Source organism: Bos taurus, chromosome 10 (assembly GCF_002263795.3).
Source record: "Bos taurus isolate L1 Dominette 01449 registration number 42190680 breed Hereford chromosome 10, ARS-UCD2.0, whole genome shotgun sequence".
NCBI classification, from domain to species: Eukaryota; Metazoa; Chordata; class Mammalia; order Artiodactyla; family Bovidae; genus Bos; species Bos taurus.
Genome location: NC_037337.1, coordinates 63306447 through 63332235, shown reverse-complemented (window position 1 = coordinate 63332235; position 25789 = coordinate 63306447).

The following is a 25789-nucleotide window of genomic DNA, read 5'->3' as shown; positions in this document are numbered from 1 at the left end:
TCCTTCTCCTCCTGCCTTCAATCTTTCCCAGCATGAGGGTCTTTTCCAATGAGTCAGTTCTTCACATCAGATGGCCAAAGTATTGGAGCTTCAGCATCAGTATCAGTCCTTCCAATGAACATTTAGGACTGATTTCCTTTAGGACAGACTGGTTGGATCTCCTTGCAGTCCAAGGGACTCTTAAGAGTCTTCGCCAACACCACAGTTTAATAATGCTAGGAAATTCTTTTCCTTTTGCACTCTCATTCTGCTGTAAGTGTGCAGTGGGATTTCACAGAGGCTATATACATGTGATATTAGAACAGATTGAATCCAGACACAATATAAGATTCCAAGGGAAAAAAAAAAAAAAGATTCCAAGAATCTTCCATTAACCCAAGTTTTGAAGAGATTTGCAAAAACATAAAGCAATGTTAATCTTTTTACTGACCTTTTTTTTCCTTTGGAAAAATAGTCATTGTTAAGTCATTTGTTGTAGTATATAATAAGTTTATTGTTATTTTAAATGAATTAATATACAAGTAATTTAAAAATTGCTTTTAATTTCAAATATGATATATACAGAACCAACACAAATAAAAGTTTTCTTAATTGTAAAGTTGTCCTGACACCAAAAAGTTTGAGTACATCTATACCACCAAGTTTAAGTAACCACTTGGTGACAGGACTATTTACTTCTTATGTTTTTAATATTAGATCTAGACCTTCTTCTAGACCAGAAATAAGCAAATTTCTTCTCTTGGCCATGCTCAGTCACTCAGTTGTGTTCAACTCTTTGTGGCCCCATGGACTCTAGCCCGCCAGGCTCCTCTGTCCATGGGATTTTCCAGGCAAGAATACCAGAGTGGGTTGCCATTTCATCCTCCAGGGGATCTTCCCAACTCAAAGATGGAACTAGCATCTCTTGCATCTCCTGCATTGGCAGACAGATTCTTTACCACTAGCTCCACCTGGGAAACCCCTATTGGCCATATGGGCCTGTAAATATACTTTAGGCTTTGTAGGCCATATAATTTCTGTTGCAACTAATCAAATCTGCCATTATATTGCTGAAGCATCTATAGATACTACGTAAGCAAATGAGTGTGGTATTATTCAAATAAAACTTTGTTTACTAAGATAGATGGTGGGCCAGATTTAGCCACAGACTATAAATGACCAATTCTTGCCCTAGTTTCAAATTTATTTTTTACAGTGTGTGTGCATATGTGTACATGGTGTGGAGGAAGGAATTAGAAAAGTAATATTTATCTCTTATCTCTTTATCATTTATTAAGAACTATATGCTTTATATATTATTTAAATAGTTACACTTCTGTGAGTTGGTTATAGATACTAATTTTTAATGCTATTTTATAGATGAGGAAACTATGATATAAAAATATGACATGCAGTAAGTACAAAAGCGACTTGGATTTGAATTCCAATCTGTCTGACTTTCAGTTTGGCAGAATGCTTGCTATCACCATCAGCACCAGCACCAGGAGCAGTAAAAGCAACAGGTAGCATTTCCACAGTACTTCTTAGTACACAAGGTGTACACATAATCTTAGTACACATAGATTACCTCCTTTGATCTTCTTACACACACACACACACACACACACACACAAAAAGAGCCAAAACCTCTGCAACAGGTGGAAAAGTATTACTATTTCCAGTTCACAGAAGAAGAAAATGAGGTTCAGACAGCAAAGCCACAATTCTGACCCACATATTTTTTGTTCCTAATTCAAATGTTCTGTTTTTATAGATCACTTTGGAGGGTTTACCCATTTTAAGATTTCTGGAAATCAAATATTTCTCCTTTTTTTTTGATACCTAATCTTTTAGCACAGACTTCAAAGTTATAAAATGTCCATTTCTCTGAAATGTACAAAATGGAACACAGAGTGAAAATGTGCATTTTATCTCCATCTCTATGAAACAGAATTCATGCTGAATCAATGGGAAAGCATCAAAGGTCAAAGAGATGGAAAAGACCTCAGCTTAGAATTAGTAACAATTTCAATGAGATATTCTTCTTTGAAGCAGAAGGTAATGGGGCTACTAGGACATTCAAGTGACCCAGAGTTATAGTGGCTTTCATTCCTACAATAAATGAGAGCAGAAACCACTGCATCCTGTAGAACTGTGATGGTAATCTGTGAGCCTCTTACTGACCATTTTGAAAGTCCCAGATATACAAGTTGATATATCTCTTGGTGAAATATGTTTAGAACATGATAGTGTTAAGGATCCAGTGTGGATAAATATTTGCTTTAGGTTGAGAACAATTTACAAATCTATAAATTGAATGATAGTTTATATATCTTTCTTCTGAAAACACTGATAGCTAATTTAAGAAAGAAACTAAATAGAATAAAATATAAATTTATGGTAAGATTATTAAAAAAAAAAAAAGGCTCTTTGTGCTAATGATGCAAGTGAAAAAGGGAATATTTAAGATTCCAAATCACCCCAGTATATTTTCCTGATAGGGTCAATTTTAGCTAATACTATCTTTAATGGCCCTCTCTCACTAGTGCTTGTAATGAGTATTCCCTTGCTGCCCATTAGCTATGCAGACATCACCCATTGTCTAGATTTTTCTTCTTCTAATTTAATCTTACATGCTTTCCCCCACCCATTCAAAGAGGTGTGCTAGTAAAATAGCAATAGGGAAGTGAGACAGATCACTTCCAACTTCCGTCATCAAGTCCAGACATCAGAGGCCAAGAGATGATTATTTAATGAAAAGCAAGTTGACATCATTTTAGTATGTAGTATTTAGTATTTTATGTAGTATTTAGTATTTTAGTATGGAGAAGGAAATTTATGAGAAGGTGTGAAATAATGAAAAATATATAATCTGGTCTCTGCCCCCTGTATCTGGCATGTTGCTCCTAAATCCTTTATGATGGCCTAAGACAAGTTTCATTGTTGCTGTTCAGTCACTAAATTGTGTCCAACTATTTGTGACCTCATGGACTGCAGCACACCAGGCACCCCTGTCTTCCACTATCTCACAGAATTTGCTCAAAGCCATGTCCACTGAATCAGTGATGCTATCTAATCATCTCGTCCTCTGCTGCCCCCTTCTCCTTTTGCCTTCAATCTTTCCCAGCATCAGGGTCTTTTCCAATGAGTCAGTTCTTTGCAGCAGGTGGCCAAAGTATTAGAGCTTCAGTTTTAGTATCAGTCCTTCCAATGAACATTCAGGGTTGATTTCCTTTAGGACTCACTGGTTTGATCTCCTTGCAGTACAAATGACTCTCAAGAGTCTTCTCCAGCACCATAATTCAAAAGCATTGATTCTTCAGTACTCAGTCTTCTTTATGGTACAACTCTCAGATCCATTCATGATTACTGGAAAAACCACAGCTAAGAGAGGCAGAAATATCTTTCTTTTTCTAATATTTTGTCTCTTTGACCTTGGTTTCTGAAGCTCTCAAATTCCTTGGAATTCACTGGATGACAATAGTGTCTTTAGTTCTAATGAGACAACTCTTGATGGGCCCATCAATAACTTCATGTTGGGGGCTAACCACTAGAGACCAAGCCATGATTAGAAGCTGGAAACTCATGGCCTCACCTTTTATACTCTGGGAAGGGGAGAGGGACTGGAGACTGAGTTAATCATTGATCATGTCTGTGTGATGAAGTAAAGTGAAGTGAAGTGAAAGTCACTCAGTCATGTCCGACTCTTTGAGATCCCATGGACAATACAGTCCATGGAATTCTCTAGGCAAGAATACTGGAGTGGGTAGCCTTTCCCTTCTCCAGGGGATCTTCCCAAACCAGGGATTGAACCCAGGTCTTCTGCATTGCAGGGGTATTCTTTACCAGCTGAGCCACAGGGAAGTCTATGTAATGAAGCCTCCATAAAAAAAAAAAACAAAAACAAAAAAAAAAACAAAAATACAGAGCTGGGAGAGCTTCTGAGTTGATGAATACATCCAGGTGCTGAGAGGGTGGCACACTCCAACTATAGGGAGACAGATGTTAGTGTACTCAGATCTCTTCATCTGGCTATTTATCTATACCACTAATTATATCTTTTATAATAAACCAGTTAACATAAGTAAGTTTCCCTTGAGTTCTGTGAGCCATTCTAACAAATAATAAAACTCAAGGAAGGGATTATAGGAATCTTGGTGTATACAGCCTGACAGAAGTACAGTGACAACCTGAATTTATGATTGGCATCTGAGTGGGGGAAGTCTTATGGGACAGATTTACTTGCGAGATATGAAGCTATTGATATATTGAGGCAGATAGTGTCAGAACTGAACTGAATTATGGGACATCCACCTGGTGTTGGAGAACTGCTTGATGTGTGTAAAAAGCCACATATCTGACGTCAGAAGTGAAGTAGGTAGTAGTGTGAGACATAGAGGAGAAACAGGATATTTTTACAACTGAGAAGCAAAAATTAAGTTACATACCCAGTAAAACTTTGATCCTGCAACAATTAATAAATTACAGAAAACTTAGCCAAAAGAGTAGCAGAAACCAAATTGCTCAAATCACTAAATTCAGCAAAACCCCTGGCAACCTACCACAATAACCAAAATCTCCTCTGCAGGGCTGAAGCCTAGGTGGTCTAATAGGTGTTTTCCATCATAATTTTCACGCTTCTCTGATAATTGTAACTTTGTTTTCCTGCTATGTTATACTTCCCATTCTGAGAAACTACTTAGAATTCTTGAGTGAAATCTTGTAGAAATCAAGCTGAGAGGACTCTAAGAAATGGTGAATGCTGAGTTATTCAGCCACTTGTGATTATTTTATTTAAAGCCAAATATTACTAAAATTTTGACAAGCTGTCATTGTACTATTATTAAACTTCTTGAAGAATTTCAAGATGGAGACAAGCATAACTTTAGAAATGTGAAAAGCAGGATTATAAAAATCACTGGTTGATTTCTTCAGCTGATTTGGCCTCTGTGTGTGAAATCATGAATGCAGGAGGAACACAACAGACTATTTGGTAACTATGTAATGGATTTTGTCTCAGGTACAATACAGCCTTAAAATGGAATAGCTTGAAAAGAGTCCATCCCATCACAGAGGAACTCCAAAAACAGGCTTCCTTATGATAATTTCTGTTCCAGAGAACTTTGGTTTTCAACTTCTAGTGTACCTAAAAATTACTTTGCTTCAAAAATAGTATGCTGAGAGAAGGAAAACAGAAACAATTATCTATGGTAGGTTCCATGTTGCTAAGGCTCAAGAACAGATATAACCAATGTATGTTGAGAAAAGTCAGAATTGTGCTTAACACAGTTGGAGTACTGAGAATTGACTGAAAAAGACCAAGATGAACTTTTTGGGATAACAATAAAATTGTTCTACATCTTGTTCTGGGTGGTCACCACACATAATTTACTATATACAGTTATGTCTCCATAAAGTACTATTTAAAAAATAATCTACTGGCTATCTAGTTAGAAATGGAAATTATCAAAACTCAATATCATAGATACTAATTCAGGAGATATAGGATGATAAAGTCCTCAAATCCACAATTTGATCTTCAGTGGGATAACTCTTAGACCATACTTTAAAATTTGCTGATAGATTGAACAATGCTTTACTTTTAAACAGAGCTACCTAGGGCCTTCCAGATCATGTTGGAGATTTCTGCTCAGCTTTAGGAAGATTATACTAGGTTCTCCCCATCCCATCTCTGCATTAGTCAAGTAGACTATTCTCTTATACCTCTAGTCTCCTTAGGATAATTAAAATGGAATAATAATTTTTGTATCCTATCTCACTGCTGTGTCTCCTGGTCTACAGGTTCTTACACGAGCTGCTCATGGAGTTGAATCCTAATTTTCATGATTGACACTAGAGATTGCTGTATTTCCTGTTTGCAAGCTTCTACAGAGTAATTGGCAGAGCTGTAAGGGTCATGGAAAGATGACAAAATTTTCGAACATTGATGAAAAAAATATATATATACATATATGAAATTGTTATTACTTCTTTGCTCAACAAGCATGTCTACTGTCTGGAAGCTAACAAATTGTAAAGTAAAGATTGAAAACATGAACTTTAAAATGAGGTATTTTCTATTTTTTCTACTTTTATTTTTTAAACTCTTATTTTATTGATTTGTTAAAAATAAAAATGATTGTTATATATATTTAAATAAAATTAAATCAATCTAGCTTAATTGATTAAAAAATTTAGATAATTACCAAAATAATTATTACTATATACTATATATACACACAAAAAGTGAAGCTTTATATATAATTTAACACCAATGAATTAATACAGAAGCCATCAAATTTAACCAAACTATGAAAATACAGCTTTAAAAAAGCATTAAAAATTGGCAACTTTTTACACAAATTTCCAGTAGTATTTCACAACTGTGAGGTTTTGGAGGCAAAGAAGAAGTTTTAGCAGAACTGAACAGAGAAATAAACAGTTCTACAAGAAGAATTGGAGATTTCAATACCTCTATTGCAATAATAGATAAAATAAACAGACAAAAGATAATAGAGGACTTGAACAACACAATAAACCAACCAAGTACAACAGGTATATGCAGAATTCTTTACCAAATAACAACCAAATATATATTCTTCTCAAGTGCACATGGGTCATTTTTCCATACAGGACAATGTTAGGACACAAATAAAGTCTCCAACACAATGATATGAAGTTAGAAACCAATAAGAGAGAAAATTGCAGAATTCACAAATCAGTAGAAATTTTTTAAAAAATCAATTAATCAAAGAATTCAAAAAATAAATTAGAAAATACTTATAGCAAATTTGGAAAACTCAGCAGTGGCCACAGGACTGGAAAAGGTCAGTTTTCATTCCAATCCCAAAGAAAGACAATGCCAAAGAATGCTCAAACTACCGCACAATTGCACTCATCTCACACGCTAGTAAAGTAATGCTCAAAATTCTCCAAGCCAGGCTTCAGCAATATGTGAACCATGAACTTCCTGATGTTCAAGCTGGTTTTAGAAAAGGCAGAGGAACCAGACACCAAATTGCCAACATCCGCTGGATCATGGAAAAAGCAAGAGAGTTCCAGAAAAACATCTATTTCTGCTTTAGTGACTATGCCAAAGCCTTTGACTGTGTGGATCACAATAAACTGTGGAAAATTCTGAAAGAGATGAGAATACCAGACCACCTGATCTGCCTCTTGAGAAATTTGTATGCAGGTCAGGAAGCAACAGTTAGAACTGGACATGGAACAACAGACTGGTTCCAAATAGGAAAAGGAGTTCGTCAAGGCTGTATATTGTCACCCTGTTTATTTAACTTATATGCAGAGTACATCATGAGAAACACTGGACTGGAAGAAACACAAGCCGGAATCAAGATTGCCGGGAGAAATATCAATAACCTCAGATAAGCAGATGACACCACCCTTATGGCAGAAAGTGAAGAGGAACTAAAAAAAGCCTCTTGATGAAGGTGAAAGTGGAGAGCGAAAAAGTTGGTTTAAAGCTCAACATTCAGAAAATGAAGATCATGGCATCTGGTCCTATCACTTCATGGGAAATAGATGGGGAAACAGTGGAAACAGTGTCAGACTTTATTTTTGAGGGCTCCAAAATCACTACAGATGGTGACTGCAGCCATGAAATTAAAAGATGCTTACTCCTTGGAAAGAAAGTTATGACCAACCTAGATAGCATATTCAAAAGCAGAGACATTACTTTGCCAACAAAGTTTCGTCTAGTCAAGGCTATGGTTTTTCCTGTGGTCATGTATGGATGTGAGAGTTGGACTGTGAAGAAGGCTGAGCGCCGAAGAATTGATGCTTTTAAACTATGGTGTTTGAGAAGACTCTTGAGAGTCCCTTGGACTGTGAGGAGATCCAACTAGTCCATTCTGAAGGAGATCAGCCCTGGGATTTCTTTGGAAGGAATGATGCTAAAGCTGAAACTCCAGTACTTTGGCCACCTCATGGGAAGAGTTGACTCATTGGAAAAGACTCTGATGCTGGGAGGGATTGGGGGCAAGAGGAGAAGGGGACGCCAGAGGATGAGATGGCTGGATGGCATCACTGACTCGATGGATGTGAGTCTGAGTGAACTCCGGGAGTTGGTGATGGACAGGGAGGCCTGGTGAGCTGCGATTCATGGGGTCACAAAGAGTCGGACACAACTGAGCGACTGATCTGATAGACCAATGAAAACAAAAATACAATATATCAAATTGACGGGACACAGTGAAAGGAGTGCTGCTGCTGCTAAGTCGCTTCAGTCGTGTCCGACTCTGTGCGACCCCATAGACGGCAGCCCACCTGGCTCCGCCATGCCTGGGATTCTCCAGGCAAGAGTACTGGAGTGGGTTGCCATTGCCTTCTCCAAAAGGAGTGCTAAGGGGGAAATTTATAGGTATAAATGCTATAAAAAGAAACAAGATCTCAAATCAGCAACTTAACTTTATAACTTAAAGAACTAGAAAAAGAATAACAAACTAAACCCAAAGCTACGGAAAGAAAAGATATAATAAAGATTTAAGGTTAGTACAGAGATAAACAATATGGAGAATAGAAAAATCAACAAAACCAAAAGTTGGTTCTCAGAAAAGATTAACAAAATTAGCAAACCTTTAGCTAGATGAACTAAGAGGAAAAAAGACTCAAAATATTAAAATCAGAAATGAAAGGGAGGACATTATTGTGGTATTGAGATCTATAAGAAATATATATTTGATCTTTGGCCCACTTTCTGACACAGAATTCCTAAAATCCTTGAGATTTCTTGCAATAAATGTGTCTTTTGTTATGTTAATGAGGTTACTTTGGGAACAGGATTGGTTGGTTGTCAGCGGAGCCAACTTCTCACTCCCAACTTTTAGTCAGTCCCATTCCCAACTTCTAGGAAGAGGAGAGGAGAAGGACTGGAGATTAATCAATCACCAATGGCCAACAACATAATCAATCCTGCCTATGTAATGAAGCCTCCATAAAAACCCAAAATAATGGGGATTGGAGAAATTCCAGGTCGGCAAATACCTGGCAATTTAGGGGACAGCGTTGCAGCTAGAGAGGGCACGAAAGTGCCAAACACTACCCCCATACCTTGCACCAGACACCTCTTCTATCTGGCTACTCCCAAGTTATATCCTTTTATAATAAACCAGTGATCTAGTAAGTAAAACGTTTTTCTGAGTTCTGTGAGCTATTCTAGCAAATTGAGGGCTTCCCAGGTGGCTCAATGGTAAAGCATCACCTGCCAATGCAGGAGATGCAGGAGACAAGGGTTCAATCCCTGGGTGGGGAAGACCCCCTGGAGGAGGAAATGCTACCTGCTACCTGCTCCAATATTCTTGCCTAAAAAATCCCATGTGCAGAGGAGCCTGGTGGAACACAGTCCATGGTGTCACAACTGAACACACACACATGCACTAGCAAATTAGTCAAAACTACAGAGGAAGTCATGGGAACTTCTGAATTATACTCAGTCATTCAGAAATACAGGCAACAACCTGGACTTGTCACTGGTATCTTAAGTTCAAGAAAGCTGTTTTTGGAACCTCCAATCTAAAGCAATTGGGGCAGAAACATGGGTGATAACCTGCTGACACCTGAGAATTGCTTGATGTTATGTGGGAAATCCCCACATGAACATTGGGATTGAATCCAGAAACCCAAAATAATTACTAACAATTCTATAGAAATAAAAAGGACTATACAAAAGTATTAAGAGCAATTATACAAGTACAAGTTATATAATCTAGATGAAAATCCTAGAAACACAAAACCTATCAAGACTAAACCAGAAAACCTGAGACTAACCATATATAGACTATCTGAATAGGCCTATAATTAGAAAGGAGATATGTACCAAACATTCAAAGAACTAAAATTCTTTCTCAAACTTATCCAAAAACTGAAGAGAAAACTTCCCAACTAGTTCTGTGAGGCCAGCATTACCTTCATAGCAAAGTCAGACAAAGACACTGGGGAAAAACTACAGATCTGATATCCCTTAAGAATATTGTGATATTCGGCAAAACTAATACAATATTGTAAAGTTTAAAAATAAAATAAAATTTTAAAAAAAGGCAAAAAAAGAATATTGTGCGGCAGAAACCTTCATAAAGTACTAGCAAATGGAATTTGATCACATATTAAAAGATTATACACTATGACCAAGTGTGACTTATTTTTGGAATGCAAGATGGTTAACATATAAAAACCAGTTGACGAAAAAGACCATATTAACAGCACAGAGGACTAAATCAACACAATCAACTAAATATATGCCAAAATAAAAATAAAAATCATCTGACAAAACTCAACACATTTTCACAATTAAACACTCAAAAAATTAAGAATAGAGGAAAACTACCTCAACATAACAAAACCAATATATGAAAAACTCACAGAAAATATCATACTCATTATAAAAAAACTGAAAGCTTTTCCTACAAAGTCATGAGCGGAGCAGTTAACCTGATTTTCCCACTTCTATTCAACACAATACTGAGACACTCGGTCAGAACAATAAGGCAAGAAAAACAAATTAAAAGCGTCCAGATAGGAAGGAAGAAGTCCAATGATCCCTGTTAACAGATGCTATGATCTTATATATATAAAACTTCAAATATTAAAAAGAAAGGTTAACAAAAAATCCCTGTTAGAACTAATACATTCAGCAAAGTAACTGGATAGAAAGTGAACACCCAAAACTCAATTCCATTTTTATACAGTAATAATGAACACAACTAAAAATAAATTAGGAAAATGATTCCATTAAATGGTATCAAAAAGATTAAAATACTTAGGAATCAATTTAACCACGGAACTGAAAAGCATACAAAGAAAACTATTAAACAGGTGAAAGAAATTAAAGATATTTTTAAAAATAGAAATAAAGCTCATGTTAGTGGATTAAAAGACTTAATATTATTTAACATTCTTAAAATGATAATATTACCTGAAACGATTTACAGATTTAATACAAAACCTATCAAAGTCCCAGTGAGTTTTTTGCAGAAATGGAAAACCCCTGCTAAAAGTCATGGGAAATCTCAAGGGACACTGAATAGCTAAAAGAATCCTAAAACAGATCAAGAAAGCTAGAGGGCTTACATTTCCTGATTTTAAAGCTAAGTGCAAAACAAAACTACAGTAATCAGAAGAGTATAGTACTGGTCAATATATTCAAATGATTTTCAGTAAGGATGCTAAAACCATTAAGAAAAAAGACAGTTTTTCCAACAAATGGTTGCAGGAATACTGGATATTCACATGCAAAAAAAAAGTTGCATTTTAACCTAAGACCGTATACAAAAACTACGTCAAAACAGATCCATGATCCAAGCTTTACAATGTCAGATTAGCAACAATGTCTTGGGTATGACACCAAAGGCACAGATAACAAAAGGAAAAATAAACATATTCACGATGTTTTTTAAAAAATTGTATATCCAAAGACACTATCCACAGAGTACAAAGACAACCTATAGAATGGGAGAAAATATTTGCAAATTACATTTCTTATAAGGAATTAATATTTAAAATATATAGATAACTCCTAACACTCAAAAACAAACACAAAACAACCCAATTCAAACATAGGCAAAGAACTTGAACAGTCATTTCTCCAAAGAAAATATACAAATTGCCAACAAACACATAAAAAGATGCTCAACATCATCAATCATTAGGAATATGCAAAGCAAAACTATTCAATACAATGAAGTACTATCGCACACCTAGTAGGATGGTTGCTATCAAAACAAACACAGAAAATATAAACATTGGTGAGGACGTGGAGAAACTGTAAAAACTTGTGCACTATTAATGAGAATGCAAAATGATATAACCATTAAGGAAAACAGTATGATGCTTCCTCAAAAAAATAAAAATTATCATAAAAATGATCCAAACAATTTCACTTCTGGAGGTATACTGAAAAGTATTTGAAGCAGAATCTCAAAGAGATATTTGTACATCCATGGTCATAGCAACATTGCTCACAATAGCTACCAAGTGGAAGCAACTGAAGTCTCCATTGGTGGATGAACAGATAAGCAAATGCAGTAAAAGAAGAAAGGAAATGGAAAGAAATACTGCAATATGCTACAATATGAACAAACACTGAGGGCGTATACTAAGTAAAATATGCCAGTTACAAAAAGACAAATACTATGTAAGTCCATTTATATGAGGTCAAAATCATACAGATAGAAAATGAAATACTATTAATAGTTGCTCAGGGAAATGGGATGGGGAGTTATTGTTTAATGGCACAGTTTCAGTATTGTAAGAGGAAAAGTGGAAAAGAGTTCTGGAAAGGATAGTGATAAAGGCTGCATAAAAATGTGAATTTTACCTAATGCCACTGAATTGCACACTTAAAAAATGCTTAAGATAAAATTGTACATGTATTTTACGACAATAAAAAAATTGTGGACTTCCCTCATGGTCCAGTGGTTAAGAATCCACCTACCAATGTGGGGACATGGGTTGTACCCCTGGTCTGGGAAGACCCCACATGCCTCAGGGCAGCTAAGCTCCTGCCCCACAACTACTGAAAGTCACACACCTTATGTCCTGCAACAAGAGAAGCCACTGCAAGGAGAAGCCCACTCACCCCAAGGAAGAGTAGCACCCATTTGGCACAACTAGAGAAAACCTGCACACAGCAATGAAGCCCCAGGATGGCCAAAAATGAATGAATGAATTTTAAAAACTGAATTAATGTACTGTAAGACCACTTAGGGTTGTGCTCTCAAAATAAGTGGAATACAAAGGTTTCTGGAAACTTCCAACTGGACTTGCAAATAAATTGATATGTAAGTTACAAGCTATTTATTTAACATACCTTTCATTTTAAAGCACAGAGTACTATTTATCATATAACAAATTATGTAACAAAAATCCTTGTAAGTACTATTCATATTTAAGCCACACTTACAATTCACTGTATTTGTTTCAGATTATACTCTTTATTTACAGAAATAAAAATGTACAGATACAGCTAAACCCACCCCAGATCTATTTATCTTCTTCTCTTCTAAAAGGGGACTACTATCCTAAAGCCAGGAAATATGATTTTAATTCGTGTTTATATAGTTCTATTAAATATGTAGGCATCTTGAAACAATACATGTGGGGCGGCTATTTACATAAAGGGCATTTCTCTTTTTTAAAAACTTTTTTTCACTCTGTATTAGGTTTTTGAATTTTATTTGTATAGATTTGGAAAAAAACAAAAAGCCAAGAAACCTCGTCTGAGTCTGGCTAGGTTACCGGAGACAACCTGAACAGTCAGCCTGACGAGACAACCTGAGGGGACAGCTTGATGAGAAGACATCTGAGAGCTCAGAACTCACGGATCCAGACTAGGAATTGTGGGGAGGCTCCAGACATATTGCCAGGGCAAATGCGCGTGGTGGAAAACCTCGTCTCCTCCCATTCCCCATCCTGCGTGCCCCACATACCTGACTCAGAGCTCAGAAGATAGGGATTCGCACTTGTAGACACCGACCAAGGACCACAGGACTTCGGGTGCCAAGACCAAGTCGTCGTGGCGGCGGGACGCTCACACGGCCTTCACAGGGAAGCGGTCATAGCTGCGTCGAGAGAGCACAAGTGCCGGTTGCACCTGGAGACGCTATCAATCAGGTGAGGAGCAAGGGGAAGAGCGGAAGCGCAGGGGAGGCCTTGGGTGGGCGTGGTTTGTCCCTGAGCTCTGCCCAGAACACGGCCTCCAAGAGGTCCCACACCAAGGCAGGCTCACCCAGAGAAAAACCCAGTAGAGCTAGTTAGATCACTTTGATTTCAGTGTAATATTTGGTTGATTAAATATATCTTGTGTTATTAAAAAGTCAAGTTGTTTGCAATTTTTCCTGTTAAAATGTTGCTGTATAAAGAAATCCTACTATATGTATATGTGTGCAAAATTTTTTCTAGGATAGAAAATAAGAGAAATTATTATATCATAGGGGCTTCCCCAGTGGCTTAGTGGTAAAGAATCTACCTGCAATGCAGGAGAAGAGGCAAGAGCCACAGGTTCCATCCCTGGGGATCTCTGGATTGGAAAGATTCGCTGGAGAAGGAAATGTCAGTCCACTTCAGTATTCCTGCCTGGGAAATTTCATGGACAGTGGATCCTGGCAGGCTATAGTCCATGGGGTCACAAAAGAGTCTGACACGACTTAGCGACTAAACACATACAATGTATCATAGAGCTTGCTCATCTTAAACTTTAGGAGGTATTCTAAATTGCTCTTCAAAAACAGATTACTTAAAATCATTCTTTGCAAAATTCTAATGCATTAAGAAGGAAGGCAACAAGTTTCTTTAGAGAGAGACTTGGAAAAGCGACATGGATCAGGCCAACTTAATTAGAAATACCTCACCACGATTTTCTTCTAAGATAACTCATATTCAAAAACTGGTTAAGACAAACGTGCATTTCATTTAAAATGCCTTTTGGTACACTGCTAAGTAGCCTTTCTAGTGACATGCAAGAGAGAATAAACCACTGAGAATTCCAACAATAAATTCAAAGTATGTCTTCACTAAGGAAATAGATGCATGAGCAAAGTTTATACATAATTGCTCATGCTAAGACACTTCAGTAACATCTGATTCTTTGCAACCCTATGGATGGTAGCCTGCCAGGCTCCTCTGTCCATGCAATTCTCCCAGCAAGAATACTGGAGTGGGTTGCCATGCCTTCCTCCAGGGGATTTTCCCAACTCAGGGATCAAAACCACATCTCCTTCATTGCAGGCATTTCTTAAACCACAGAGCTTTACTAACCTACAGTTGGTGTGCTCAGTCGCTCACAGGGAGCTCCACAGGTGCAGCTTGCACCTGGAGAAGCTATCATCTGTGGGAGGAGCAACAGAGGAAGGGGAGAGGAGGGGGAGATCCCACTCTTTGTGACCCCATGGACTGTAGCCCACCAGACTTCTCTGTCCATAGGATTCTCCAGGCAAGAAGACTGGTGTGGGTCATTTCAAGTCAGTTCTCATTTAAAGCGTGAAACATGTGTTAATATGTGTTGAGGTTTCTCTTTTCTTTCTCCCATCTTTTTTTTTTTTTTTAAGTATGGAGATATCCAGTTGTTCTAACACTTTGTTCAAAGACAACCATTTGTCCATTAACTGACCTATGCAATTTTATAAAAAATAAACTGATCATATATGTGTGGGCCGATTTCTGGCTTCTGTAATCTGTTCCATTTTCTATGCATTACATCCTTCCAACAACCCCATACTTTTTTAGTTACCACAGTTTATGAATAATCTTGAAATTAGGTAGTTTGAATGCTCTAACCTCATACTTTTATGTAGAATCATTTTATTTATTCTAGTTGCTTTGCCTTTCCATATAAATTTCAGAATCTTCTTGTCAATATCTATAAAAATGCTTGCTGAAATTTTCATTGAGATTGAGATAAATATATAGATCAAACTGGAGAGAAGTGACATCTTAATTCTCATCTTCAATTCCAGAACACAGACTATATCTCTCTCATCTCAAGGCATACATAGCAGAAACTGTACTTCTTTTATCAGTGTTTTCTAGGATTAGGAGGCTTTATTTGTATCAATCAGATATGGAAACAACTCAAACAAATGCTCATCAATACATGAATAGGAAAACAAATTTTGGTCTCTGTACTGTGGAATACTACTCAGCAGTAAAAAGAAGAAATTATTGATAGAAACACAAGAACATATCTGGATTTTAAAAGTAATTATGTTCCATGAAAGAAGTCAGTCAAAAAATATTGTATTCTGTATGATCTTATGTATTTAAAGCTCTATAAATGAAAAGCTAATCAACACTGACAGAAAGAACATCAGTAGTCACCTGGGTATGGGTTGGAGGTTGACAGAAGAGAGTAGAACTGAGGATTTACAAAGGGACACAGGTAAACTTTTGGGGGTGATGGATATATTCCTTCTTTTGTGGTAATGGTTTCATGGGTGTACACATAGATCAATACTGATCAAATTATACAATTTAAGTGCTTACAATTTATTTTATGACACATATAACTCAATGAAGCTTGCTTGTTTTACTTTGTATTGCTAAATTTGGTTCTGCATATTTGACAACACACTAATATCCCTTACATCACCTGTCCCGTATTTTCTCCCAAAAGAGGAATTTGAAGACTTCACGACAGAATCAATACATGGAGCTCTAATAACAAAACAGGACCAGTTCTCACAGGTCTACATTTTCTCAATATATTCAGATCACAAAGTAACCACATAATCACACATTTATAACTAAATACTCATCTAAGTTAAAGGAATATTTTTCTCCCTGGAAGTCATAAATTGTAACAATATATTGCATTAGGTAATCACAATTTTGAAGAATAGATGGTGTCCCATTCAGAGTGGTTACTTAGGACATTATAATGGCAGTGTTCCATTCATCACAGCATATAGAAGACATGACACAAATACAATAGAAAGGTCATTAATGTAGAAAGGTTTTAAAACTGTCATCAGATCCATTAGATTTGCTACCAGTATTTTACATAAAAATTGCCTGCTGTGAGGATACAGTACCTGAGATTAGATATTTGAAGAAAATCAAATCAGATACTTGATTGCTAGATGGCATAGCTGTTAAAAGGCCAGACACAAATATATATGAGTAGAAGCTTGATGCATTGAAGGCAGAAATGTCAAGAGACAAATTTCCTTGAGAAATAGGCTGATTCTTTGGTTAGGAGCTGAAATAAGATGGAAACCCACATTTTTCAAAACAAACCCGAGGATTATCATTTTTGTCTATCATGGAAACATATTCATCAATATGTTCATATACTGTGGGTTCAGCCAAGTAATTCAATCAAGTAAGTTGTCAAAGTGACCTTTGTTCTCTTCTTTTTTAAACCTTGACATGGAAAATGTCACTAGGAAGCTGTTCAAACTCTTAGTCTCCTAGTGGTAGGCCTCAACACAATATTAGGTTTTTCTTTCACTCTTCTGACATCGGGGCTTCAGGTGGCTCAGTAGTAAAGAACCCGCCTGCCAATGCAGGAGACATGGGTTCGATCCCTGGGTAAGGAAGATCCCTTGGTAGAAGGAAATGACAACCCACTCCAGTATTTTTGCCTGGGAAATCCCATGGACAGAAGAGCCTGGTGGGCTGTAGTTCCTGGGGTTGCAAAAAAGTCAGACATGACCTAGTGACTAAACACAGAGAAGGCAATGGCACCCCACTCCAGTACTCTTGCCTGGAAAATCCTATGGACGGAGGAGCCTGGTAGGCTGCAGTCCATGGGGTCGCTGAGAGTCAGACATGACTGAGTGACTTGACTTTCACTTTTCACTTTCATGCATTGGAGAAGGAAATGGCAACCCACTCCAGTGTTCTTGCCTGGAGAATCCCAGGGACGGGGGAGCCTGGTAGGCTGCTGTCCATGGGGTCACACAGAGTTGAATATGACTGAAGTGACTTAGCAGTAGCAGTAGTGACTAAACAACAGCAACATTCTGACATTGACTAAGGTGTGTGCTCTGATAAAGATCCAATATAAACAGATCACAGTATATTTCAGTTTTTAATAACCAGTATGCTAGAAGGCTAGTGTGTGTGTGTGTGTGTGTGTGTGTGTGTGTGTTCAGTCTTGTCCAACTCTTTGCAGCCCCAAAGACTGTAGCCCACCAGGTTCCTCTGTCCATGGGATTTCCCAGGCAAGAATACTGGAGCAGGTTGCCATTTCTTTCTCGAGGGGATCTTCCTGACCCAGGGATCGAATCCACCTCTTGCAAGTCTGCTGCATTGGCAGTCAGGTTCTTTATCAGTGCCACCTGAGAAGCCCTGCTAGCAGGAGGAATTCTGTTTAATACAAAACTATATACATCTGGTGTCTGTCTGGCAAGATGAGCTTTTTAGAGTTCTGGAATGAACTTTGTCTTAGCCATTATGTTCAATATTAGTAGAATTATTTGGAATTTCTCTGAGGCTACTACATTTCTTAAGCTCAGAAAAGAATAGGTATTTTATAAGGCAGTAACTGAAAGGAGGAGAAAGTTTTGCCCAAAGGGTTATCATACTAGGATTTTAATAAATTTATGTCAGGGCTGTGATACAATTTGGTTAATTCTCAGATCATTCTTTAACCTATTTGAAAATTCATTCATACCTCTTCTATGATTAGCATCACTAACCAGGACAAGGTCACAATTCTATGAAGAGCCCAAGGGTTCTCACTTAGCTAGAATCTGAATGCAAAATATGAAAAGGGAATTAGAATAAAACCACCAGTGAGTATTCTAGAAAGCACTGTTGCCTTGAAAAGCAATGTGGTTGGACTTAAGACAGCCCAAGAATGGTTCAAAGCTATTCCCTCTTGCCCCTGCCTTTTCCCCTTAATTAAGGATACTGGCAGTAGGTGGGGTGACTTACAGAGTGATCCCTTTCAATTTAATGGACACCTAGTCCCAATTTAGAAAAGGCAGAGGAACCAGAGATCAAATTGCCAACATCAGCTGGAACATGGAAAAAGCAAGAGAGTTCCAGAAAAACATCTATTTCTGCTTTATTGACTATGCCAAAGCCTTTGACTGTGTGGATCACAATAAACTGTGGAAAATTCTGAAAGAGATGGGAATACCAGACCACCTGACCTGCCTCTTGAGAAACCTGGAAGCAGGTCAGGAAGCAACTGTTAGAACTGGACATGGAACAACAGACTGGTTCCAAATAGGAAAAGGAGTACGTCAAGGCTGTATATAGTCACCCTGCTTATTTAACTTATATGCAGAATACATCATGAGAACACGCTAGGCTGGAAGAAGCACAAGCTGGAATCCGGGAGAAATATCAATAACCTCAGATATGTAAATAACACCAGATGGACATGAGTCTGAGTGAACTCCTGGAGTTGGTGATGGACAGGGAGGCCTGGCGTGCTGCGATTCATGGGGTCGCAAAGAGTCGGACACGACTGAGCGACTGATCTGATCTGATGGCACAAAGTGAAGAGGAACTAAAAAGCCTCTTGATGAAAGTGAAAGAGGAGAGTGAAAAAGTTGGCTTAAAGCTCAACATTCAGAAAACTAAGATCATGGCATCTGGTCCCATCACTTCATGGGAAATAGATGGGGAAAGAGTGGAAACAGTGTCAGACTTTATTTTTGGGGGCTCCAAAATCACTGCAGATGGTGATTGCAGCCATGAAATTAAAAGACGCTTACTCCTTGGAAGGAAAGTTATGACCAACTTAGATAGCATATTCAAAAGCAGAGACATTACTTTGCCAACAAAGGTCCATCTAGTCAAGGCTATGGTTTTTCCAGTGGTCATGTATGGATGTGAGAGTTGGACTGTGAAGAAAGCTGAGAGCCGAAGAATAGATGCCTTTGAACTGTGGTGTTGGAGAAGACTCTTGAGAGTCCCTTGGACTGCAAGGAGGTCCAACCAGTCCATTCTGAAGGAGATCAGTCCTGGGTGTTCATTGGAAGGACTGATGCTAAAGCTGAAACTCCAGTACTTTGGCCACCTCATGTGAAGAGTTGACTCATTGGAAAAAACCCTGATGCTGGGAGGGATTGGGGGCAGGAGGAGAAGGGGACAACAGAGGATGAGATGGCTGGATGGCATCACCGACTTGACGGACATGAGTTTGAGTGAACTCCTGGAGTTGGTGATGGACTGGGAGGCCTGGCGTGCTGGGATTCAGGGGGTCGCAAAGAGTCGGACACGACCGAGTGACTGAACTGAACTGAGTCCAAACAACCCCTGTACCTTTCTCTAATTCTGTAGTCATTTATGCTCTACCTGTGGACATACAATTGATAACACTACAGTCTGTATTTACACAGTATAGTACTAACATCAGGGGATTTCTGAATCATTTAAATCACACAATTCATCAAAATGTTCATCACTGAGAAAAAAGGCCCTTTGTGGGTTTTCTTTTCTTTTTTCTGCTTTACTCTATATTTAGAATATTTCAAATGAGTCTGCTCTAATTTTTCAAAGAAGAAAAGCCAAAGAAAACGTTAAAATATGGTAAATTCTAAACACAGAAAAGTAGTTAATTACAGGGAAACTTTAAATGGACATTATACATATGACCGGAGAAGGCAATGGCAACCCACTCCAGTACTCTTGACTGGAAACTCCCATGGACGGAGGAGCCTAGTAGGCTGCAGTCCATGGGATCACTGCAAGTCGGACACGACTGAGCGGCTTCGCTTTCACTTTTCACTTTCATGCATTGGAGAAGGAAATGGCAACCCACTCCAGTATTCTTGCCTGGTCAATCCCAGGGACAGGGGAGCCTGGTGGGCTGCCATCTATGGGGTCACACAGAGTCGGACATGACTGAAGCGACTTAGCAGCAGCAGCAGCAGCAGCATACATATGACCATTTGGATACATAATGAAGCAAAACAGGAAGAGGAATGACCTACCATCTGACAAATCTCTGTAACCTTCCAGTAAACATCTTTAGTTTAGGTCATTGGTTCCTAATTCATCATTTCATGTAACTCAGAGACTTTTTATTTTACATTATTTTGAAAGAAGAAGGAAATCTTTATCTCAGTTGGTAACATTGTTCGTTGCAAACTATCTGTTTTGTTTCTGTGGTCAGTCTTGGGAACAGTCTTGTGAGCCAACTGGTATTATTAGTAAAAGAGGGTGCATTCGAATGAGAGGAAGAATATTCTTCATAGGTCTAGTTTGTAATAATCTTCCTCTTAATTCTATTTTGTGGTCTGAAACCATTTAAGTATATCCTACTTTGGGAATGTAATTGGAAATACTCAATCTAAACTGTTTTTAAATTGACAATTTAGGTTGGGAAATTGCTGAGGGCCATTTATTAATAACATTAGGATTACATAATTCTTAGACTCATTTGGTCATTAATGGTCTCAAATAAATTACAATCCATCATGATTTTGACTCTGATTGTGAAATAATATGTAACTTTTATTCTAATTAACACTTAGTTCATAACATGAATAGTTCAAATTTATACACATGAGTATATATATTTATATATTCTGGAATAACCAGTTACACATAGTTGTATCAGTTTATTTCCTTTTAATTTTCTTATCACTATTATTTAATGCCCATTTAAACCACCACCTCTAGCTGATTAACTGCTATTTAAACTGGTTAATTAGGAATGCAGATTCCTTTGATTTGTTCAATAAAAATACATTCTAAAAATATAGCAAAAGTAGAACCTTCTTTTACATTCAGTTAAAATTTCATTACCTCATAGCCACTTGAAAATATATTCTTCTGCCAATGCTGAAAATATTTCTAATTTTAAAAAAAGAAAGAAAACACCTGTTTTGGGTCCAATTATGAATTGCAGAGAACTATCATTCCTAATTACTAAATAGCTACAGAATTCCCATTTAAGTAAAATCAACTACACTTGAAAATAAACCTAGAATTTAAATGTTATAATCATTTATAATTCATTCTGCTTCTGCACACAAAAATAAGGCTTGATTTAAAAGTAAGCCAAGGGTAGGACATGTCCTTTGAGAATCTCACTGGGTGGTTTTAACATGGATGACACTAAATTTTAAGAAATTGAATGAGAGCATTTGTTTTTTTTTTCCTTCTAGCACATTTTGTAAATTAACCTTAACGTAATCTTAGCTTCCTCTCCCCAACCCCAAGAAAAGATAACCTGTAATACTTCTAAATGTATTTTAACATTACCAATTAAATCTTCTAGATTTAATTCTAGAACCCCAATATGAAATTATACTTAAGAATTTCTGGGCATAATATAAAAACTTACTCTTAATTTGTAAGAATGAGTATAATTAGATCTCAAAGATTGAAACAGATAGCACTTGTACTTTAGGAAAATCAATGACCCAAAGAAATCCAATGATACTTTCTCAGACAAAATTACTGAGGGTGGAACTTTTAGAACTCAAATACAGTTAATGTTCTCTTGGGAAAGACTCCCAATATCAATCTTTAATGTGTAGACACATTTCAGTCCCCCAAACACTACAAATCAGTTCTCCCAATTTAGGCATCTTTCATGTTGATTTGTACAAAGAGTATTTTAGTCATTGCTTCATGCCATATATCACTAAAATACATATATTATCATTACATTTTTCTTCAAAAAGGCATTTAACTATACCCAAAACAATATGGGCTGCTATAAGGAATTCTAGTGGGAAAAAAAAAAAATTCAATGGCCACTTTTTGGAACTTGGTTTTGTTAGCCAAGCCTTCTTCTATAGGTTATTTTAGACATGTTTGTTTGCTGCTACTTAAAATAAGGTCCCACATAACCTTGCTGATTATAGAAGTTCACTGCTAAAACCGCCTGACACAGCACATATTCTGTCAAAAGCACACATTGCAGAGTTGATTTATAGGGGAATATGACAATATTCAGGTTAGGTAGGAGGCAAAGTTTAGCATTCCCTTAAGGCTCTATGTGTACATGCTGATTTACAATCAGTTGAGTGCATCTTAAATTAAAACATGTATATACATCAACAACAAAAACATAAATTTCTGTTATGATTTTTTTTCAATTTGCATGCCCCTTTTCCTGCATTTTTCCATGTAAGTAGTGATGTTTTTGAGTCCACAAAGAAAGGAATGGATTCCTAGGCCTGCTGAGAAAACTAGGATGATCCTAGAAATGCTCACTAATCCTTGGCAGGGATTAAAACCAAGGCAAAATAAAGAAACAAACAAAAATGTTGTCTTGCTCCTGATATGTGGACCTGGGAGGGAGTCAGTCAGTAAATATGCCCCATTCTCTGGTTTTCTTCTAATAGTAAAGAAATTATTTAAGCACAGACTTTGGATTGGCAGACATATATTTGAGTTCTGGCTTTGCCACTCACCATGTGTGGATTTCGGTCAGGTCACCAACATCTTTAGATCTTAGTGTTACCCCTCACTAGGATGGGGATAAAAATTGTATCAAATTTTTAGAGAATATATGATACATTGATGAAACAATACATGTGAAGAAATTCGTAGCTGACACACAACAGTCATTAAGTGTTACTATTAGTGTCATTTCTGAAAGTCACAATTTTTTTGTCAGCTGTACAATGTACTTCACCAGTGAATTTTTACAATGTATACAAAAACATAACCATGACAATCACCATAAAATAGAACATTTCATCATCCTAAAATGTTCCCACATAAAGTCACAAACTTTTAAGACTGGAAGAAAATTTTGTGGCATCTATCCAATGTCTTTATGTTATAAATAAGGAAGCCAAGGTCCTGTGCAATGTAGAAAATTATGCATGCTTACTTACCTCAGTAGTGTCAAATCTGTTAAATATCTCAAATCTCCTTCCTCTGGATTTTGTTCTCTTCTGCTGTACCATACTGCCTCCAGGGAGCCACCCTGTAGGGAAAGCTCAGCACCCTACAGAGCTAACCACAGAAATGCAACAATACATATGACCAGGACCAATGGACACAGAACCAGTGAACAGCAAAGAATGCCCTCATTTGGAATATGAGCACTGAAGAGGTTTCTTGCTTTTTCAGTCTGGAAGAACCTGCAAAATTTACTTTATTATTGAAGTTCAGAAATGTCAGTAGTGTTTGCCAAGAGCAACATATTTAAAGAAAAATAATACATACATTAAACAATGAAATTTGGGGATAAAGTGGGTGTACCTTAGAAAAAGATGTTGTATTGGAAAAAGAGAAAGACTCCTAGCACTGTAGACACAAAACAAAAATCATATGGGTTTTGGATCAAAGTCTTGTTTTTAGGAGGATCTGATGCTTCATTGTTCGGCGAAACATTGGCTCATTTCATGCCAAGCTATGATGGCCTTGTATCCTGATTGGGCTTTTTAAGTGTTTAGAGTAGATCAGTCAGGATTACAGAATTCCACACTGCTGGTTCTTTTGAGATGAAAGAGCCTTGCACTTCTATCCTTCATCAAATGTCTAGGTTAAAGAGATGATATCTACACACCATAGATGAAAATAGTGACTTTCTAACATTTTATTTATATTCTCTAAAATAATTTTGAAAACCTATGAATTGCCTTGCACATTTTAAGTTGACATCCAGAATTTCCTGTCATTATTTTAAGTTTAAAATACTACTTAAAATGTATAAGATCTGGTGTTTTTTAAAATACTAACTTTAAAAAACAAAATTATTAGATTTCAAACAATTGAAACATATTTCAGATATTTTCAAGGAAATCTAATTATCATTGTGATTTTAATGCCCACCATCCTCTATGAAAGAAGGAAAAATGAATAAGGTATTTTTTTGAAAATCTACCATCATTCCTTTTGGATCTTGTTCATATAGTTCCATTCTACTTCCATATACAATCTATTCTTTATAAAATAATTTAATGTATGAAAGTCTTCTCTAGGTAATCCTATAATCCTTAATTTTAGCTTGTACATATGAACAAACATATTTGTTTATAATTTTCAATGATCATCTGTGTTGACAGAAGCAAAATAAATTTATCATCAATTCAACTAAGGATAGTAAGTAAAATATAATTAAGAATGCATTTCTTAATGAAATACATGATGGATGCTCTTGTTTCAATTAGTTTATGCACCCTCTTTTAAAAATTCAGACTCATTTCTATTTCTATTTTTTACTTGACATATTCAGTGAGATAACTTGCTCTCCTCTAAAGAGATGAGAATTCAAAGAATTTCATTATGGCAATGAAACAATTCATTGAACTCCTTTCAAGTTATAAGGCAAAATCACATATTGATCTCTCATTAAAAATATGTCTGTAATGATCTAATTACTAGATTTGTTTCTTCATTCAGTTTTATCCAAAGCAAAGAATTAGAAGCCACCTGACTGGCAAAAGAAATCATTTCTCAGTCAGTATCATTTAAATTATCCCTTTGATTGGGCCCTCTCACAGAGGCAATGTACCATATGAAGATTCCCTTTGTATGAAATTTATGACTTCCTATGGCAAACTGGGAGAAAAACAATTAGAAAAGAGAAATTGAGAAAGTATAACAGACAAGAAACTTTCAGCATGATGCATTGGCCACCAGCAAACTGTCAGGCATATCCATTCTAGGAAACTACACATGTGGCAATGTTGAATATTTGGAAATAGATTTCCTTAAAGCTATTCTTGCTTAAGGACCTGGTGGAACATGGACTCCCAGGGGAAAGTATATATTCCAGCATGAAGACCACTGGAGTAACAAATGTAAGACTAATTTTATTCATGAAAGATGTTTTCTATGCTGCTCTTTAGACTTCTATTAATTTGTATCATATGAAAGCTACATGCTTACTAGAATCATTCCTCATTGATATCAGTTCAGTTCAGTCGCTCAGTCATGTCCGACTCTTTGTGACCCCATGAAGCGCAGCACGCCAGGCCTCCCTGTCCATCACCAACTCCTGGAGTTCACCCAGACTTAAGTCCATCAAGTCAGTGATGCCATCCAGCCATCTCATCCTCTGTCATCCCCTTCTCCTCCTGCCCCCAATCTTTCCCAGCATCAGAGTCTTTTCCAATGAGTCAACTCTTCGCATGAGGTGGCCAAAGTACTGGAGTTTCAGCTTTAGCATCAGTCCTTCCAAATAAATCTCAGGGCTGATCTCCTTCAGAATGGACTGGTTGGATCTCCTTGCAGTCCAAGGGACTCTCAAGAGTCTTCTCCAACACCACAGTTCAAAAGCATCGATTCTTCGGTGCTCAGCTTTCTGCACAGTCCAACTCTCACATCCATACATGACCACTAGAAAATCCTCATTTATATATATATATATATATAGTCCTGATTTTGAAGGCCAAACACTAAAAAAATCATATACCATTACTAGGAGTAT